The sequence below is a fragment of the Varroa destructor genome, unplaced genomic scaffold (genome assembly GCF_002443255.2).
Source record: "Varroa destructor unplaced genomic scaffold, Vdes_3.0 BEIS01000004.1, whole genome shotgun sequence".
NCBI classification, from domain to species: Eukaryota; Metazoa; Arthropoda; class Arachnida; order Mesostigmata; family Varroidae; genus Varroa; species Varroa destructor.
In genome coordinates, this window is record NW_019211457.1 from 24,226,819 (window position 1) to 24,247,768 (window position 20,950).

Here is a 20,950-nt window from a genome sequence, read left to right on the forward strand (position 1 = left end):
TAATGGAGAAGGAAAAAAGTAAATAGATATGGGTTGATGATCTAGCACTGTAACGTTACAGACGTCATAGAAAATCTCTGGGCACAAATTAACCTGCAGAAAAAATGCTCACTGTTATATGGAACGCAATGAGCGAAAGTAGTCAAATCAAGTTGCTCTATGAGTCACGTAAGAAAAATAATTATATTGCACCTCGATTTGTGAATTTAATAACACTGTTAAGGAATTTGAGTTATATATATGGACTAGTGTTGCCAAATCTGCGTATTTAATCAGAAGTAAGAAAGTGCTCTCGCTAAGTATTGAGCAGAGCAGAAGAAAATGCTATACAGAAGACTTGTCGGGGAAGCTGTGTTGTTTTGGCTATTCTCTGAAGATAGAAATGGGAATAGGTGCCGCATGCATTTGCCAGCCGTAAACGTTCTCAACGTTACGTCCGGTTTGTTGGCAACCTATGGCATCGCTTCAACTGTACTACGATGACTTCAACAGTATATGGCTGTATCTTGCATTTCGCATTTTGATCTCGACAAAAAAATGGAAGCTATAAGAAGGCGATACATTTTTTCTGCCACTTCGGATTGCTCATATTGAGCCTTCTCTTACGACGCTGTCGAATTTTTTGGAGAAGAGACAGAGTTCGCATTGTTTTTAGCTCTAATAGCTTATATATTCGCTAGGTTTGCAGTGTCGAAAAAAATAATGTTCGTAAATTTATTACGCAGCACTGTTAACTTTCGGCTACATTTCCTGCTTTACGAAGTAACTGCTTCAACAGTTTCTACTTCAACAGGTTAGTCTAAAGACGCTTCAAAAATGAATAGCATCAATCCTAGCCCCTTCTACGTTTAATAAACCTATAATAGCCGTACGTTTTGCATTCGGGTAACCATACTTAGTCCTGTTCTCACTACCAGATGATCCTTCGGGCAGACGTTCATATCTTAATGTTAGCTTTTACTAATCATACAACCTTTTTTTCTAGAATCCTAGTTTCCTCATAGAGCCCAACAGGATCACATTGGGCAAAAAATGACGTTCATGAAAATGTCTTCTTTATATTACGCTGTTCATTACGATGTTTGTTTTGTCACGTGATGCCGTGATGTTATGAGGCGTAGATATCTTTTTCGGTTCGCATTCGCTTCCGTTTTGGTTTTAGTCTACGGTTCTAGATAAACGCTATGTCGGTCATTTCCTCTCGTTCTTTTTTTTTGAGCTCAATCGCCTTAACGATCGATGTACCTTGATTAACAGACACTAATCGTAACATATCTCTACAAATGTCACCTTTTTTTATAGCTGCCTCTTGTAGCGCTAAAAACTCCTCGTGTTGTCTACGAGCTTTGAATAAGTTATCGATTGCTTTTCTTGACATCTCCTTGCACCATTCAGCTTCTTCTGAACTCCCTGCGCCAGCACTTCCGCCTGCGTCTTCCTCACCTTTATGATCTTCGGCAGGTCTTAAAATATTTCTGATAATGTCACCGACAGCGGTCAGACCTTGTTTACCATTTTCAGTTGCGCCTGCATCGCCAGACGCAACTCCAGCAACAACTGCACCTGTTCTTCTCGAGCTACTTGTTTCAGAATCTTTCTCAGAGCTTTGTGGGCTCTTTTTACCGTAACTTTTCCCACGTTTATTGGTGCCTCCTTTCAGGACAACTTGAGGCCTCGGTCCGGTTCCCCGGGTCCACACGCCCAAAGGCTTTCTATCCTGCGACGAAGACTCGACAGAGCGTCGTTCGCTGTTGCGATTCGTGGAATCACTCGAAGCAAATCTCGATAGGCCCATTTATTTTGATATCTTAGAGATTAGAGGGCGATTATCAGCTCGTCGTTGCAGTGGAATAGCTCAGTATATGTATGTCGAAGGGACTGTATATCAAATAGGATAATTTTTCTTATGCCAAAAGAAAAAACTTTTGCACGTAATAGAGATTTATCGTCATTCTTTGGACACAGGTAACATTCTATGAATAAACCCGTAAAGCAAGCGCTGCTGCTTAGCGCTTACTTTTCTTTGGGTGAAATAATCGTTAATACTGGAACACGTATATACTTGTATGAAACAATTTCGAAAATTTGAATCTGTAGTACAAAAAATACACTTAAAATGCATAGAAAATGAAACATATACTGTGATATGCAAATGCAAACAATGTACATTTTCTAAATGCGTGCTTATGCCATATTTTTTGCGCTGTGTTCTTGTTCTTCTGAATGCAGCGAATTGCGGGCCAGGCCTTAGAATTTATAAAAAATTAAAAAAATAGATTTTTCGCAAGTCCTTTTAGACAGTGCTGGGCAAGTATGTTCGCCTCAAAAAACTATTCCGTAAATAGTAAATCTGTCACGTTCAGAAACTTGAGGTCATCAAAAATATAGGTGGCACTTCGAGTTATAACATCGTATACCTTGAAATTTAACTGTGTCTCAAGTTTCTTCAGTAGCAATTGAAGTCAAAATAGAAGTTTTAATTATAAACCACTTACACTGTACTAAAGAACTTCCGAAATTTCAGTGAACTGAATTTTAAGCTCATAAACTTTAGTTAAGTTAATAGATAAAACAGATTTTGAGACTAGCTGCGTCCCAGCTTGCCACCCAGAACAAATTTTCTTTACGATAGTACAAGTGACCTATTCAATAAAATATAGAAGCTTTACTAATTTACTAGTAAAAAAACTAACTCTACTAAAATATGCTTTAACTGGAAATATTTGAAGAATATCAGACATATTCGTTTTTTTCATAGCCGACACTTACCGTAAATTCTGCAAAAAAAAAAAAAAGATTTTTGATTGTTTATGGACATCCTGCATTTGCACTGATCCTTTCTGACTCCGAAACATTGGATTACAACTCTGCAAGCAACATAAAATTTTAGGCTAATTATGCCTTTAAATCTATATTTATTTATATTAAGCATGCTAGGTATAAAGATGAATTTGTCTGCAAGCTATTGGTAAGACTACGATACATTATTTTCCATTCTGATGGGACAGTTACTGTATTGTTTCGTATAGAAACTTGTGCACGTGCCGAACTTCGCTTGTTCCCTGTGGAAATCTATCAAATCCAGGACAGATATAATAATGGATGCCTCGATCTTGTCACTTGCCTTTGCGCTAGCCATGCTGTGTTAAGATTTTTTTTGTCTGCCAGAATCATAAATTACCTGTTAAGATGACTTTCCCGTAGGGGTAACTATTCAGAAGACCAACGTTAAACGTTGGTCAAGATCAAGTTGCTAGTTCGCCCTGAGCACTTACCGATGCAGGATCTTGACAAAAGATAAAGTGATTGAGCGACTTCTCAACAATTTGCCAAACATTTCAACACAGAGAGCCAACTAAAAGCCCTCTATTAAATCTAAGAGATAGATATATATATATATATATATTTGCTGATCCTCTCATTCTAGTTAATGGTGCACAAGCGGCGAGCGGTAAGTGTACAGAAAGCCTTTTCATGTCTGCTAACTTCAGTTTACAATTTTGATAACGGTCAAACAACAATGGACCGATATTATAGCCTTGTTTTCTAATGCCGCAAAGCTAACATTTACGAGTTAGCTAAATAGGGTCGTTTGACTATTAGAAACATTTTTACAACCCGATGCTCCATTATAATAACACGCTTATATTATATACGTAAAGGACTATTGTGAAAGCTATTGTTTAGCTAATTATTTAAACTTTCATAATGTCACAATGTTACAAGGAGATTAAGTAGAAATGTGAGCTGTATCTAAATTTTAGCACGCCACGTAACGTCTGTCTAATGGGTCTCGGCCACGAATCCTACGTTGCTACTGTTTGTGGGTAGGTGTGTGCTAGTTCGAACGAATCTACGCAGGTTCATTATGTACATTTCTTCTAAACAAACAGTTTTTATTAGCTAGCATAGGCAAACGAAGGCTGCGTTCTGTCACGAAACAATTTTCATTCCGCAACCGATATAATTAGAGGATAACATATGATTCGTATATCTCCAGCTAGACATAGAAGAGCATAAGAGAAAATCACCTTAATATCCAATAGCAGACTAATGAGCATAGGTTTACTCATGGATGATAAGTAGAATATAGAATCTAACGCTAGGATCTTGAATCATAACGATCTTGCATGAAGTCTTGTTTCCTGAATAATAATTTCATAGTCGATTCCTACGGCTCATAAAAATTGTTGTACTTATATGTTTTGGGCCAATTTTTGCCCCTTCATTGCAGTAGGCATATCGAGAGCATTCTTAAGTGTTCGACAATCTCGGCTGCTCGAACTGCAGCAAGCCATAGATTTTCGTCAGGGGCCCTTCGGGTTTCGCGGCCGTCAATGTTGAACAAATGTCTGAACTTTTACATCCGGTGCTAAAGTTCAACTTGAGCTCCGCTTCCGACTTAAACGCGGTCTCAAACGTAAGCCTTCTTTGTTCTTAGCTCTAATAAGTACCGAACACGTTGCCGTTGTGCCATCACGGGGCCTATCGGTCGTTTTTTTGAGACAGGCCAAAAATCATTATTTGTACGTTTTGTAAAAGTCAAATAAGTATGTAGGTTTGTAGCAAAGGTATCACATTAGACTATTCATCAAGCGTTGTTTACCCTAAAGGAAAATTGTATAGGACATTGTCAGCTGATTAAAAATATCATTGGCGGTGATTAATTCTACTCACGCGACGACAAAGCTATGAATTAGTTTTTTACTCTGCAGATCATTACCTTGCAGCTTTACATTGCTTCACACGATGCATGACGTTTGTTGCGTCGGCGACCGCAATCAAAACAGCCGATCGGGTAGTCCCTAAAAAAGATGGTCGCCACCACATAAGATCTAGCTTAGCAAATTCTTATATATGTATAATCGTTTGTTTGGGAGTCGTATTGATGAAATTGTATACTATTTTTACTGTCCTGTCCCTATCTGTCGAAGTGTACCTAGTCGACTCTCGATAACTAGCATATAGTTTTTTTTTTTTTTTTTTTATTTAGCAAATCGGTGTCGCAAGCATTACTCTTCAGGGAAAAGCATTTATAGCAATTTTTACATGGTATTGGTGCCGTTCGTCAGTCCATTGTTTACAGTCGGTAGGATTTAACCCATTTTTGAATAGGGACTAGCAGCTTGTTGCTGCAAGCGAGCAGGACCTGCGCTTCTAGATCTTGATTTTATTCATGTGAACATAGAAAAAAAAAAACACTCACAGTTATTAGAGCGGTTGGTTACGTTTCGCTAATGGTAAACATTTTTGATAATCGAATCTCATTAGTGATTTTGACACAACCCCAAATCAAAATTCTTACATATGATTGTTATAAGTCAGTTAGGTTATATGTCATAAAGATAATGATTAGACAGAGGGCACTTATTAGTTCGGTCCGGCATGGCAGACTGTGCTAGATCTGAAAGGACCTCAGGGGCGCATCGTCTAGTTGTCCCGCATTAAAAAAAAACACCCACGTTGAAGGTCAACGAGGGCGTTCCTCGTGTAACCTAAGTAACGAACTTACCTAATGGTAAGCCCAGACAAATGGAAAAGGACCCATCTGCAGCCATGGAAGCACATGCAAATGTAACAAAAAAGGAATCCATTGCAAAATTTATAGAGGCAATGCACCTGCAGGCACTTGTATCTAAGCCGACTCTCTGTCTAGAATAATTCATATCTTTTGAATCTGGAGCCCTTTGGGCACTGCCTAGAGCATAGTACGCCCTCCTTTGGCTGCTGGCTTTAGCTTCAAATGGTTCTCGGCATTTTCGGAGCATTCTTCAGTGAAGATTTTTTTTTTCAAAAATAGACAACCGATTACCGGATTCGACGACAGTTATCGAAAGATCTTTAGAAGAAGTAATTCTGAAAAACTGCCAAGAACAAACCTAGTACCGTATGGACTAAAGACATCTCCAATCAAAACTAGCTTACGTTAGTGAATGCGGCTTTGTAACGCGAATCTTAGATACTCCGAATTATAGCCTGTATCACTACGCCGTATGTATTGAATACTTTTTCTAGTAGTTGGCTAATGGTCAATTACCTCTTTTAAACGACGACTTATAAATGCCTCGGAGGGTACCAGGACTACTCATCTTCAGAAAGGACAAAGCTATGCAGGTATACGAAGATGAGAATATAATTTCTTCATATCTTTTACATTTTGCGACCAAAAAAATTTCGCTACTATTTTGTGATCATGTGTAAATTTTTCTAGATTAGGTGCTACCCTGTAGAATCGGTAATAACCGATGTAAACACATCTACACGGTGTCAAACGATTCCGTAACGAATTTTAGTTTTCCCAGTATCGGCCGATCGGTATACATGGCGAAATGATTCCTCCTTGTCGAAAATTCATTTACCAACGGCTACTAAAACAGTAAATTACTAGGCAGCTATTATATATTGTGGATTAAGTGTATCTAGCAACGTTATCGTGAGTGGAACACAAAACAATGAGGAGTTCACAAATACTGTTAGATTGAGTATTCATATCAGTTGAAAGTCAGTTATATTCCATATGTGGCCGGGAAGGTCTTTTTGGCGACGGCCCCAGATACGGACGTTTCACATTTATTATCGGCCATTTTTGCCGTTATTAAACGCACCAAATTTTTAGTCCGCTGTTTACAGTGTCTATACCCAAATCTACTTTTTATTGTTAATTGCAACAGTGAAAGTATAACCATACGATGGAAATCCAGTATTTCGGGTCCAATGTAGAGTCGTACATCGTCGTTAGTCTCTCTCGTGCGCGTTATTTTGTTGTATCAAAATTGAAACTAATGAGGCTTTGCGGTGGCATAGAGAAGACAGAGATGAGCCTCCCTAACCAGGCTGTTGGTTGACAGCGCTCGTGCCAATGTTGCCTCCGACAAATCGTCAGCGGTCATCAAGTTCTCAGACGGATGGAACACAGGAGATGGGCCACAGTCAACTCCAATTTGCGCAATTAAAACTAAATACGGTGCCAGTTTGAAAACAGAACGCGTTGAGGTCGGAATTCTCCATCGGTTCGTTCCATTTTCCATTGACTCTTGCCTTCTACACGTCCAAATAGAATCGATAAGTTTTCCCATGTAGAAACAAGTAGCAAAAATTCGACACTTATTGTTTCAGCTTTTTTTTCCAAATACATATATACGAATACATTACAAATAGTAATACGTGATTTTTACTCGGACAAGGCGGGCACGAGACAAGCACATGACTCTTATGGGATTTGTGTGCCTTTAGTTTCCATTTGATACGATCTACGGTACTTTGGTATGACAATATTGTCAACTGGGCCCTTGCTAGTCATATTGCATATTGAATTGCGTAGCAAGATATGTAATACTGACGCGTGCAGACGCAAGGCGTATGTTGCAACATAAAGTATGTTGGCTATTTGTATGCAACGTCGGAGTATACTTTGACGCAGCGACTAAATGCGTACGTTTCTAATTTCGAAAAAGGAAGATGGCGTTTAAACAGGTACCGCTTTAGCTGTCTGTTCGTATATTTTACTGATGCTCTTCCATGATAAGCCGAATGCTTCAAGATGAACACAGCCATTCCAGCAAGTGACAAATGTTATGACATAAGCTCAAATAGAAGATTAACAAGTAGACCATGGCGGAAGGCGAAGCGGCCCCCAGCTCTAAATCGAATGGAAGAAAGCTTATCTTTAGAATAGTATAGCACCGAAACTGGCCAAGATTTCGAAGGCTTGGCCAATTTTTTCGCTTCGTATATTTCTATAATATGGTTAGATAGCTTTTTTTTTTTGATCGTTAACTGATTGCCGTCAGCTCAGGCCTTCGACGGACTGACTTTGTTTCCGGAAAAAAACGTAGCCAGAGTCGGCCGGGTTGGGATATTAGCCATGTACGTTAGGCGAATCAACCTGCGGCCGACATTGCGAACGGCCGAATCGATAAGCGTCCCGGCCCTGTTCCTGAGACACCGTCAGGGTTTAAAGGTTTCTATTGACAATGCACGCTTACACTAAATGGATATTGCTTGATTTGATTTATTACCGCTCCCGATTGTCAGGCCTTTTTTAATAGGCCACATATATGTACATGACATTGAATAGAAACAGCAATGTTGTGTTTTTTCAATTTTTATTTTGCATCAATGAATATGGCATTACATACTAAACCAAAATACAGTTGTAAAAGTGTTGAAGGACAGCATAGTAAATGAATAGTTTTCCTATGTGCGGCGAGCTCAAACTGATATTTACTAACCGAAATACGCAGTGTTTAGTTTTAAATGTAAAGATGACGCAGCAATATATATCTATATAAGTAAGTGAGAGACGTATATTTAATAAACACTTGTGCAAGCCCAAAACGCTGCCTTGGGCCCCATACTACCGTGGGAAAGGTAACAAATAAAAGGCCTAATGTCGTTAATCTCTCAAAAAAAAAAGCTCGGCTCGAGGCCTGCTTATTTTAAAATTGTTCAGCTATCCCTAGCATGGCCAAATTAAACGCCTCTTTGGCAATCGTCGTCGGTGAGTTGTAGGTTAACCACCGACGTTTGCGTTATTCTGTGCGAAACCAAAGGCAACACAAGCGTTCTTTCTGTAACCGACGGCTTAAACTAGGGCACAGTATGCGGCCCAGAACCCAATCATGTGATACATTCAGAAGTGCAATTACTCTGGTAAGACACAAAAACGCTTCAAACATGGCAACAAAAACAAACACAAATGACTTTGAGTTACCTAAGCGATCAAAATTGTGTGAATCAATGTAATCAGGTTATCATGGCTAAATTAAGAATTCCAAACTGGACATTCAGATCATAACGTGGTTATGTCTGCTCTGGGGGTTATGGCTTATCTGTAAAAATGCTAGGTAGCAAGTCTCATACATCTACCGGCTTGAATAACGCTAACGATTTTTTTCGTTATCGGATTCGGAGAATTCCTGACGTACACGTTTTTAAGGCTTGTGCCTTGAGAGGCGTAGGGCCGCGTCTTATTTATACCGCGTTGGACCATAAAACCGTTTTCTTGGAAATGTCACCGATATACGAGCAGTGTTCGGCAATTGATGAGCACGCGCGTCCGTAACAGAAAAACGAAACGTCTCAGACCCTACTCGTATGCGAGAACAATCACGTTCCAAATCAAAACTTGAATATTTTGACATTTGACAAAATAAATATGTTACATTAAGATAGACTGGTATCTTTCGGTGTTTACGTCCGTTGCTAGCTGGTCAATGACGAGTACTGACGACGTTTTCGGTCCAACTGTGACTAATACGATTGCATAAGGATTAATTTCGAAACAGTATATCTAGTTTGGGACTAGCAATCGAGATTAGAAGCTTGGGTAAGCAATTCAACCATTTATACGAAACGAATCATTCGTTTGTTTACAGCCAGCAGTAACTTGGCAAGGTTGAAGGAAACTTTCTTTACAACTTATGGGATCTAGTCCAGCCGCGGAGGCTCGAACGTTTTTGCTTTTGTGTTTTTCTCTAGCGATTCACTTATTTGAGCCGTCATATACTGTTATTTACAACAAATAAGATTAATCTTTTATTAAAGTTACATCGATGAGAAACATGACAGACATCTTCATACAGACGTATAGTGTTGCCAGTAGTTGTTCCCTGTTGCGACGAAGATGAACGTGATAGGTCGCTGAAGGTAAAGCTTGAGGAAGCTTTACGAATCGCTAACTTTGGAAGCGTTCATCGGGTAAGATAAACAATAACTACTAGTGACTCGGGTGAAAGCAATGGGACCAGGTCACAGTGTCTGGCCAAGCATTTAAGATTTAAGCCATAATATTGCTCTGTGGTATAGATCACCGTTGTTGCTTCGTGAGCATTTTTCATTAGGGTATCTGAAGCTGATCAGCTGCACGCGGCATGATGCGTTTATCGCATTCAGCGGTTGCAAGAAATAAAAGATCGTATAGGTACCAATTACCTTGGTGAAGAAGTGTAATTAGTTAAACCATGGTAAGCTTGATGGCAGAAACATTAGCTTTTTCTAAGACACATTGGGGAATAAGTCGGCATATTAGCTGTTCAATTCACCAACCGGGTCTAAGGATAACTGAATAAATCAGACGTGTAGATCAGAATTACGTTCAGATAATATCTATTCCATTCTAACCGAGAACACCTTGAGCCATCACCGAAAAAAATACACTTTTTTTTTTTATAAGAAAAAGAAGCATACGATCAAGGCGTAACAACCAAAAAATTTAAGTTAGTGCTATCGGAGCTGCGAAATACTTGTTTTCGTTTCGACTGATTGATTCGCCCGACAGTTGAGACACACAGGATGTCGCAACGTAGAAACTATATTCAATTGAACACCAATAAAGAAGACCCTACGATTTTAGCCGACGTAAGCACCAAAATGGGTCCAGACCGGAACATGAAATTAATATGAAAATTGTACCAGTATTTACCAGACGCTGTAGCTGAAGGTTATCTTATATATGCTAGCATATTTTACCATAGTTAACTCGGTAAATGATACACGCAGACAGTCATTGCAGCTGAATAAACTTTGTTGACCAAGTTACAATACGCTCCTATATGGTTCTGTATTGAATCACATCTGTCGTGTCGTATTTGTCGTTGGCTAGGCTCGCCTTCGGGTGTGTGATATCGTGGTTTATCGGACGGATCTTTCCAAACAGTGTCCCTTTGAAGAGTAGAATTTAGATCTTCTTGTTGGCACAAATTCATTACATAAGCTAAACGCTTCTTGATCTTGCTCAAGTTCAAACGAATTTGACTATACTTTAAGGCGATTACAAACATAACCTAACCGTCTCACATTTATGAGTAACTATTGTTAAGAAGGCGGTTAGGGAAAGAAATGAATGATCTTATATGTAAGGCTAATAGGAATATCAATTAGCTCAGCTGGGTGCTTGTCGCGCGGGCATCTCTTGCTTTTGTTGGTTTTTACCGTTGCACATATCGGTAAAAGAGCGATAGCTGTGTGATACGATGTGGTAATTAATAGGATTCAATTTAGCCACCGACAAGGATATCCGTTATTGGTTCTTACGACGCAGTTTGCTGCGTGGGCATCGCGTGCCATTAAACACATTGACTGAAAACGTTACCACCCTGGACAGATCCTGTTTCCTCCCCAAACCTATGCGACGTTAGAAAACAATCAATAGAACCTGAATTGCTCCCGACACGCTGAAAGGAGCCGATAGGCCACCGAAATGTCGGTTGTCCTGCCTCAAGTGACCTTATCGCGCGAATTAAATAAAGCAAATTTTCATGCATAGTATAGTTATAAAATAGTTCTAACTGTCGTATGGAAAATAGCTTTAGACATTCCGTTTTCACAAATAGCATCGAGTACTATATACCAGGAGAAGATCGTTAGCCGTTCGAGGTGTAATGATGCGCAAATAGCGAGCTGAAGGCTATTTTTATAGAGACTCTGATGAATCTCTGCTTCGCTTCTGTTGAGGCGAACCTTTTAATTTCAAAGACACTTTGTTTAATAATAATTTGCAATTCGTTAGCGCCGGATCCACATAAAAAATCCCATGACTTTTGCGACGCCTGAGGAGCGAGGTGTTGACGTTTCCTTTTTTCTTGCTTAATTTTATATCGGTATCGAAAATTGAGCTCATCTTAAATATACACTATTTATTCATTGGCCCAACGAACGTTCACTGCTTCATAATCAGGCGTGACTTCAGAATGACAGTCAAATAAAGCTTTATCAGTACCTAGTTAATTTGTTGCATACGAAGGTTTGACGCAAAACGAACGGTGTGCTCCCGCCAGGTTTCACCCCGCCGTGCTAAGTGCTGCTTACAAACGTAAACAAATACGCTACCATCACGCGAGTCCGACAGTGCAATATATGCACCTGTGATTTTACTTGATGCCGCCATACTTTCCCAAAGGGTGCATTTATGTAATATCGAATGCGGTGCCATCTTCGAAGAGAACCTTAGGACACTTAGGAAAGCGATCGCTTTAGATATCGTCAAAGTCTTGTAAATCGGTGGCAATCATAGTGTAGACAAAGAGCGACGTATGTTATCGCGGCCTTTCGGTGAAATTACTATACCTAAATAATGAGCTCAAACGATACTTTCCGCTTTCTGTGATTCATGAGCGCAGTAGGTAATAGATATGTGTCGTATTTCTGACGGTACGGCTAACCGAAATCCGTTTCCGTTGTATCGTCCTACCTTGTTTTATCTCGGCACGCTCTCGCTTAAGCACTACAATACAAAAATACGTCTAGCCAGTTGGATACGAGGGGTCGAACCAAGACGGCTTCCCTCACTAGCGGCCATCCCCAATCAATCAGCAACGTCTTGTTTTCTCTTAGAAAACTTTGTTTGGAAAATTTTTTGATGTATTATTATTCGAAGAATATGGACAGATAGATGTGCCAATGTTGAAAACATTATTGCAGAAAGTTCCATTACAGAGCACAGGCGTCGCTAATTTTTCTTATAATCAGTAATTCCTTTCCAAGTCTATGCAGCGAGAAGCATCACAAAGACTTACTATATTTTACAATTCTATTACGACAAAGGCACAAATGCTACCCAGACCCACATAAAAATCCGACTGTTTATGGTCAAGGTGCGTTAGCGGAGGACATAGCCCAAAAATGGTTCTGTCGCCTTCGTTTCGATGTAAAAGGCGCTCCTCCTGTGGTGGTCTTGTTATTATGAAGAAAGTCGATGCCACTGTTGCCAAGATTGAGCAACACCGGCACGTGAGTAGTCACGACATCTTCAATAAACGTAGCATCCATCAGCAACTAGTTAAGAACCATTTAAAGAAATCTGGCCATAAAGAGAACCCCGGCATTTTGGCGTCACAAAAATTTAAATATAAGAATTTACTAGACCGTATTCACATCTGCGACACTCTACACAGGGGCAACGGGATCAAACCATTTCTGGGGCTCTTCCTCATAGATGATCGAAGCTGGACTATATACAATAATGATGTGCACGTAAAGCTGTGCTTCACAATCTGTGACTAGGCCCAGATTGACGTTGAAGAAGATGATGCTGTGCGATCGATTGGATTGGAAGAAAGTCGTGCACTGTGAGACCCCTACTGTCAACAACTGAAAACACACAACAACAAAAAACCATTAGCAAAAATCGATTGGAACTAGTGAACACGAACGGCGTCGTTTTCCCTCACGACAATGCCAGACGAATCGGCAAAAATTAAGGGAACTTTAATCAGAACCCTTAAACCATACGTCGTATGGTATAAATTTGACACCATCAGATTTTCATCTGTTTCGGTCTCTGAAAAAACTCCTTTAGTGGTTAATCTAATTTCAGCGGAGCGATGCAAAGATCCTCTATGGCAATTTTTCGTCCAGAAATCATAGGAGCTCTGCAGCGATGCTCTATTGTGGTCTTAGCAAAAAAAAAGGGCAAAAGGTCATCAAGCAAAATGGTGCTGGTTTAATGGAGTAACACTATGTTAGAATATAAGATGTATTTAGATGCCCCGACCTAATAACCTCAACGAAGCTATACCTAACCTGGGCAAGAAGTCTTTGCATTAACCATCTCATGCTACACGCTATACCCATATTGTAAATCCATACCCCAAATAAACCCATACTTCTCGAACATCGTAATGACCATATCGTGCATAATTCTAATGTAAAGCTTTGATCAAATCATCATCGTCGTCGCCTTGGGTGAATTGTATAAGCGTACGAGATACGCAATACATAATTAGATGACAACAACAGCAACGACACTTATAAAAACTAAGCCATACGGACTAACTACCGTTCGGTAGTATTAACTATAGAAAAAAAACCATATCAGTTGCCAACAAGTGTCATATAGCGGATTACTCGTACTATGGTAACAGCATTTGCATCATTATCGGGGCCGTTACATCGAGTAGAGAGACACCCACCGTTGCTGTTACTACGCGCGGCGGCGTTGGATATTATCACAACAGTTACGTCCATCGGAATGATCAACATTTCGTTTATTTTCGTCATTGGACAAAAAAGTGATGAAACAAATAAATATACTGGCGTATCAGCGAGCAAGCATCGAACCGTAGGTATCAGGTGCAGCGCTAGGGGGTGCAGGAGCATCAGCTGTTGCCGTCATAATACTCAGTTTCAGCGTTTTAGGCACTGCTCGTATAGAAGTAAAAATGTATGTTGACGGTCGGCTTGTGACGGCTACTCGCTAAATGGGTCGTTCATGGATCTGTAAATCAATGGCGAGCGTCGAGCGGGAACCGCCGCTATTTAGGTTATTTGTCTTAATTTCAAGACATCCGTCCCCTCATTCCCCCATACAGACACCGTCTACCACGACAGTGCGGTGTGCATGCAGGCCATATTGACCGCGCGTGGTTCACAAATATTGAGGGTTGCCTAACACGGCCCTCGAACAACTGGCGATCAAACGCTTAGAGCTGGCAGAAATAACGGTAATGAAATTACTGGTGAGCGGTGACTAAACTTCTTCAAGGTATAACTTTATTCAGTATACCTGTAGTGGTCTATAAACGAGTAATGGTTAGTACACGTTTGATAGCGTTGTCTAGAGACGTAGAACGAGCAATCTAGGGTGAATATTATAGGAAAAGTTAGCTACAAACCTCCGAGCGATGTACTTGTTTCACTCAAGACTTAGGACAAAATCAGTAGTTTCATGTCACTAGTCGATGTCTTATGTCTGCCCCCTATATGGGGTGCATGTGCATACAGAGGACGTCAAGCACGAGCGCGGCAGGTTCATAAGATAATTGAATTAAAATGCAGAAATGACAATCTCATGTAGCATTCGTGCTTCTTACTGTTAACTTAATAAGATCTATGCTAGCCACTATATGGCTATAAACGCCACTCGTAAATCTATAAAATGTAGAGTAAAGGAGACATCAAATGCTACGACATCGGCCTACTTGCGACGTAATGAGTAACGCTATATATATGCAAAATAGAGGTCGTTAGCTTTTGTTTGTAGAGCAAAAACTGGTGTCACAGCGGTCAACAGGTCTTGTCTTGTGGATTTCTAAATGTTGTTCAAAAACTAAATTTTCATATTAAAAATTTTAAAAAAGTCATTAGCTTCCGTTTCAATAAGTAAGTGAACCATTATTTTAAGATAAATGCTCCGATGGACCTTTACTTTCCTTAATACCAGTGCGAATATCGCTTCGAGGAACCCCTACCTCCTAGCAGTAATTCGAAATTTTCTACATATATGCATCTCATCTTCCTGATGACAAGGATTTAGGTAGATCTATTTTCATCTAACTGCAATCCCACAAATGTCACATAAAGCAATCATGACCAGTAATGCTGCTATATATATATATATACGAACGGCGCAATTTTTTACGAAGACCCCTTATCTAACCGATCCTCCTGTATCTTTGATTATTTCAGCTTGTTTTTGTTGCTTCGGCTGTTGTCATCGTTTTCTCCCTCTTATAAAATAGTCCGTTCAGTTCAAGCACATTGCGGACCCCCGAATACGCCCTGGGGGAAGTTTCCGCTAATGTGCTAATCGACCGACAAATCAAATAGCAGCCTACAATGCAAAAACAACCATTCCATTAAGCTTATCGAGATGGTAAGTATCAACAGGAATTGCACAGAACGGGGGAAGAAAGACAATACGCAGAATATGACGAAGATGATTAGAATCGGGGATACCAAACACTTGCCCATAGACCGACGGCCAGCGTCAAATAAGCACTGACTGCCAAACTGCAGATATTTCCAAGAGGTCATCTAGTATCGCGTTGTCAATCATGTTATGCATGATTAAATCATGCTATGAATGACGGACGTATTCGGTGAAGGGCACAATTGCACGATGACACCTTAAGAGTTATGCTCGTATATGAAATAAAGGGAAATATCGCAGCGCACGTATCTGTAAGTGCTTGATACATACAGATACGATGACGCTGATTGGATGTTGTAGTAAATAGAAGTATTTAATTAAAAATGATACCGACTTCAAGAGGGAGCAATCTATTTAGGGCTATTTTCAGCCTGTAGTTAGTATAGGGCTAGCCATCCTATCGATTGAAATCGATTTATCGCTTACGTCTTTTGACGAATTTCTCGATTTCTGTATTTATCTGAGTGATCCGCAGAAATGGTTAAAATCGGAAACTGACAAATGGCCGAAATCCATTCCAAACAAGTGCCGCAACACTCGATCTGGATCTTTCGTAGCAGTGCTATGTCCAAATCATGTCAGCATGCTCCTGTGTTAAACCGTAACGCGTGTATTTCGGGTGTTCGACCGTTGGATTACATGATGACTGTAACAGGCACCTTATGGCCTGCAAAATGATGTTTACTTCAGCTGAAACAAGGTATCACTTTCTATATGGAACCAATCTAAATTGGGCCAAGAGTCTTTGGATAGCTAACCGGTTGGGGTTGTACAGAGACTTTCGGCCTATCCCGTATCAAGATTCTACCAACATATACTGTGAGCCAGCTGCTTGGCTGTGATTGTAGCGGATACCGTAGAAATATAAGGTACATACTCTATAAATCAACTTATTCCAGCTTTTTCTTGCAACTTTTAACTTGAGCTAATGCCACATTGTGACACCGCATGAGATGTTATACGCAAACATGAACGCTTGAAGTCTCTTTTGGCAGACACATGAAACGAAAAGGTAAATCACAAATAACTAACAATGAGAGGGTCTGCCAACCACAATTCTTTCATTTGGCTAATTATTATCGATGTTATTTTATTGATTACTGGCGTTTCCGGTAGCACCGGTAACGAGATTAGTATCGTAGATGTATAGATCCCGAACTATACATCTACTACAAAACGTACTTCTTCAAAGAGACGCTTTGTTCAGTTAGAAGGTGGGGGCTACTAGTCAGTTACATATGTATTTGAAAGATACTGTTTCTGTACTTGTGTTTGTTCCTATGTTCGTGTACATAAATATCCGACGCAGTATCAGAGGCGAAGTAATGTATCCCGCAGAAACAAATAACAATCGTTAAGCTGACATGTGATGAAGATCAGGTGCACGGAACGTGATAGGCCCATACGGAGGATCTTAGGCAAAACATCTATACGTATGTGGTAGCAGTGGATGATACAATGTATTGTTAAACTGGTCTATCACTTACAATCTTCGAAGCTAACCAAGAAGCTTGGCTAATAGCGAGTAATAGCGTGGCGTTATAATTACCATATATATTCGTATGTCCTATTAGGGCAACGTTATTTTGTTTCGAGCTGCATGTACCGTTAGCGTTAAAGTTATTCCAAGGAAACAGTGAAGTTAATAAATCAGCTAGCTGTCCTATCAACGAAACGTGTTCCGTCGATACAAACAAAATACGACGCTGTGATCTGTTTCATAGAATCTGCTGTCATCATCATCGTCCGTTATCACTAGCAATAGATAAACAATCGATGATAAAGCTTCAATGGGACCGTGGGACCTCGGCATTTATTTTGGCATTAAAAGTCGACATTTACCGTAAAATACTAACTAAATAAATAGCACTTCATGTAACGGTGTGATAAGTATACTACTTTGATTGAAAAAGCTTATTTTTATTATCAAGTTCAGTTGGTTGATTAAAAATTACTCATTATAATAATAATAATAAGAATAATCAATTGCAGCCTCGAAATAAAAGTGTCTAACAACTTTCCCCTATAGCCGAACACTACATAACGCAAAATCATTATTTGTGTGCCTGTTCATAGCATCCAAACACCAATAAAGTCAGCAAAAACTGAAATAAATCTAAACTGTGGAAGGTAATAGTCTGTTTTTGGTACTCTCGAGTATCTAGCTAGAGCTCAAGAAATAACAAGCTTTTAGCCGGGCTATCAGTTGGTATCATACAGGTACCCGAGGTATCAATTGTTAAATACAATGCGTATGTGATACTGATAATAAAGAAACGATACATATTCTAAAAGGTACCGGGTATTTCTAACAAAAACGCATTCGATTTAATCTGCTGAACGGGGTTCAGTCTGACGATACCAACCAGCTCGGCTCGTCCCCATTTTCCCATAGATGCGTCGAAATCAGTACGGCCATCGGCGATTTTTTATTCTCGGGAGGGGCAATTGCTTGACCACTGCTATTGCCAGACATATGAAGAAGCTCAAGCAAAGCTTGTTTTCAATTTTTTTTTAAATCCTATTATTCGAGAATCTCTGTCACTGAAGTAGTCGTTGTTAATTGAAAACATCAGCTCCTTTCGAAGGCATATCTCACTCTTCTGTCGTTAGCCTCAGTCCGTGATTTGCTTGTTACGGTACCAACTTGACACAAATATCTTCTTTTTTTTTTGCTATAATGGAAAAATTCTAAGAAATTTTATCTCAAAGCAAACGAGAGGCACGTTCAATGATGAATTGAAATTCTTCATTATTTTACCCATAACGTCTTGAGCCTTTTAAACAAGCATTGGTACATTGATAAAAGCAAATCTTCATTTTTATGTGCATAGCCAACGTTTTCAATCGAAGCAGAATTCTCTACATCGCCATTGATGTTCTATCTGCTAAGTTAATTGTTCCCAACTTCAACCTTTACCACTTTAATTTATCGAGTCGGACATTTACTTACCTATTGAAAAGTGACCTGCGGCTCTGAAGTACCTTGTATAGTGCGAAACTATGATCAACACCCCAGCTTAGTCAATACTAAGCAAGCATAAAAGTGACATATAACCGTAATACATATAAAAGCAATTATTTACAGCCATAGATTATTGACAAAAACTTTGATATGGTACTATGACAATAGAGTAATCCGTATTGGCATTGCCAGCGTCATAAACAAGCATCTATAGCAAAATACTACAGACGACATATAAGCTTAATAGACAAGCTCACGTATAGGACAACAAAGGCCGGGTTCAACATTGAATCGGACATATTACATACGACAAAATACCAATGTATAGCGTGAACTTTTCCCTGCACCTTGATCATGCGCATGTTGCTGATTAATGTTCTCATTGCTATATATATATATATATATATATGATCATTTATAGCATGCGTTCTTTTATACAAAGTATTGTATTGAACAAATCAAATAATATTGATAATAAATCTGAGTTCCTGATTGCACATGATCCAGGTCGATTGGTTCCCGTTTAAGCTGAGACATTTTAGCTCATGCTATTTAAAAAGAATGTTAGGTAGCTTTTGGGTGTCGTAGGTGGTAGTACTATGCCGAAGAGGTCTGGGTCCGTTATCATACGTTGTATACGCACCCCTTGCACCGGTAAGGACTTTGTGATAATGGTCATATATAAAAGTAAGGTAAACCAGAACTTGACTGGCCATTAATTCTATCTTCTATTGATTCGCAGATATAGAAAAAATCATTGACATCTTTATACTTGAACTTACCGTGAGGCATGGAAAATAAACAATCCAAGCAACTCATGTTTAATTCTATAAGCATCCAAATGGCTTTGTTCACACAAATAGGTAAACCGTAGTTCCAGTGATTCCTTCATATCAGCTGTACATCGTATCTGAGTCACATTCGTTTATTTGGCTTCTTTAAAGTATCTGAATGTTTCACCTCACCAGTATCACAGCATTGATTTATAGAAGATCTAAGTTTTGTTAGCCAGCCAGTAATCTAGGCCTATTCAATGGAACTAGGGAAACGAGTTCCTACTTGTGGAGTAGATGATGAATCGAAAGGCGCCCTACACCACCTCGCATTTAACACACAGCCAAAGATCAAAGACCCACAAAGCGAGGCTGCAAATGAGCCCAAATCACTTATCCAACGACTAATCGTATAAAACGTCCCCAGCACAAGTATTTTCTCGTCTACTTTCTCCCATCATTATTTATTTTCCTCACACCTTTACTTGGCTAGAAGATTGTTTACAACATTTATCGGCCGATCGATTTGCCATTTTAGCTTTTTTTTATGCTGCCGGCAGCGACATGGAATAGTTCGTCGCTTTCCAGTTTCAGATATTCAGGGGCAGTGATTCGCGCCTCATGGGTGTCAAGTACCCGCGCGACTGCTTCCTCACACTGAGCCACAGAACGGGCCGATTGCTTATGGCATCCGGGGGAATCGTTCGCTACATGTAAAGAACCATAGCCATTGATTATTCTGTTTGCAGCTTGTTCGTAAGGTGGGCAAATCTCGCGATCCGTTGACATAAACGCGCATAACCACAACAGTGCCTCCACCGAATTAGTACACAATATCAAGAGGCCGGCAGCGGCAATGTCGTCTGCAATGTCCTCAGCAGTGTGAGCTGATGTCAATAGAGTCAGACGATGCACGCTCAACAGCCGTTGCGTTTCGCGATTACGCGATCGGAATCCTTGATCAGTAAATTGTAAATTACGGGTCGATTTCCGGTTCTTATGCGTTGAGCGTTACTGCGAATATTCTAATGCTTAGCTAAGACATACGTATTAGGGACTGTAGGACTGCTGGGTTTGTGGGTGCCTGCGCGTAACCTGGGTAGTTCTTTTGATTTGTACCCATTTTGATCTGATGTTACGGTTTTTCGTATCGGGCAATGAGATCAGCGGCGACGTTGCGACAAATGAATTTAGACTACTAGTTGTTCTGGTCTTCCGGTATCGTAACACAGCTAACTCGGAGTATTAAGTGGGAAATTTCCCGTACCGTAAAATTATGAAATCTCGTAAAGAGATTGCTGCCGAACTACTGATGAATACATACCCTAGACTACGCGGAACGTAAGATCAATGCTAGGAGTCCCTTATTAGTTACCAAATCAAATAGGAAGAACATATCTGCAACATTTTTTTAACTGTCTGGGAAGAATCATATCTAAATGTATTCTGCTGTTTACCAGGCCATAAATTAAGGCTTAGCATAAAGTCGTCCTTCAGAAATTGCGAACAGTAGCCCCAGTGTCGAAAACAAGCTTTCTCACATGGTATTATCTCGACTGATGA

At 39.8% G+C, this 20,950-nt stretch overlaps 1 protein-coding gene and 1 long non-coding RNA gene across 35 annotated transcripts in view; one reads left to right on the forward strand and one right to left on the reverse strand.

Annotated features, from left to right (window-relative positions):
* LOC111249415 (uncharacterized) overlaps positions 1-20,950 on the forward strand; it is a 39,056-nt gene that overhangs the window by 1,426 nt on the left and 16,680 nt on the right. For 18 of the 20 annotated variants that reach the window (XR_015325679.1, XR_015325683.1, XR_015325685.1 and 15 more), the window contains exons 2-3: positions 15,406-15,592; positions 16,125-16,349. This is a non-coding gene — a long non-coding RNA (uncharacterized LOC111249415). Of the gene's footprint in view, positions 1-15,405; positions 15,593-16,124; positions 16,519-16,958; positions 17,771-20,950 lie in introns of those variants that run through there. The other 2 variants (XR_015325693.1, XR_015325690.1) reach the window with 2 other exon arrangements.
* LOC111249414 (nose resistant to fluoxetine protein 6-like) overlaps positions 2,935-20,950 on the reverse strand; it is a 39,944-nt gene continuing 21,928 nt past the window's right edge. For 14 of the 15 annotated variants that reach the window (XR_015325675.1, XR_015325673.1, XR_015325677.1 and 11 more), the window contains one exon: positions 11,622-13,089. The gene's annotated coding sequence lies outside the window, so the exon portion shown is untranslated. Of the gene's footprint in view, positions 4,486-4,723; positions 4,806-11,621; positions 13,090-20,950 lie in introns of those variants that run through there. The other variant, XR_015325670.1, reaches the window with a different exon arrangement.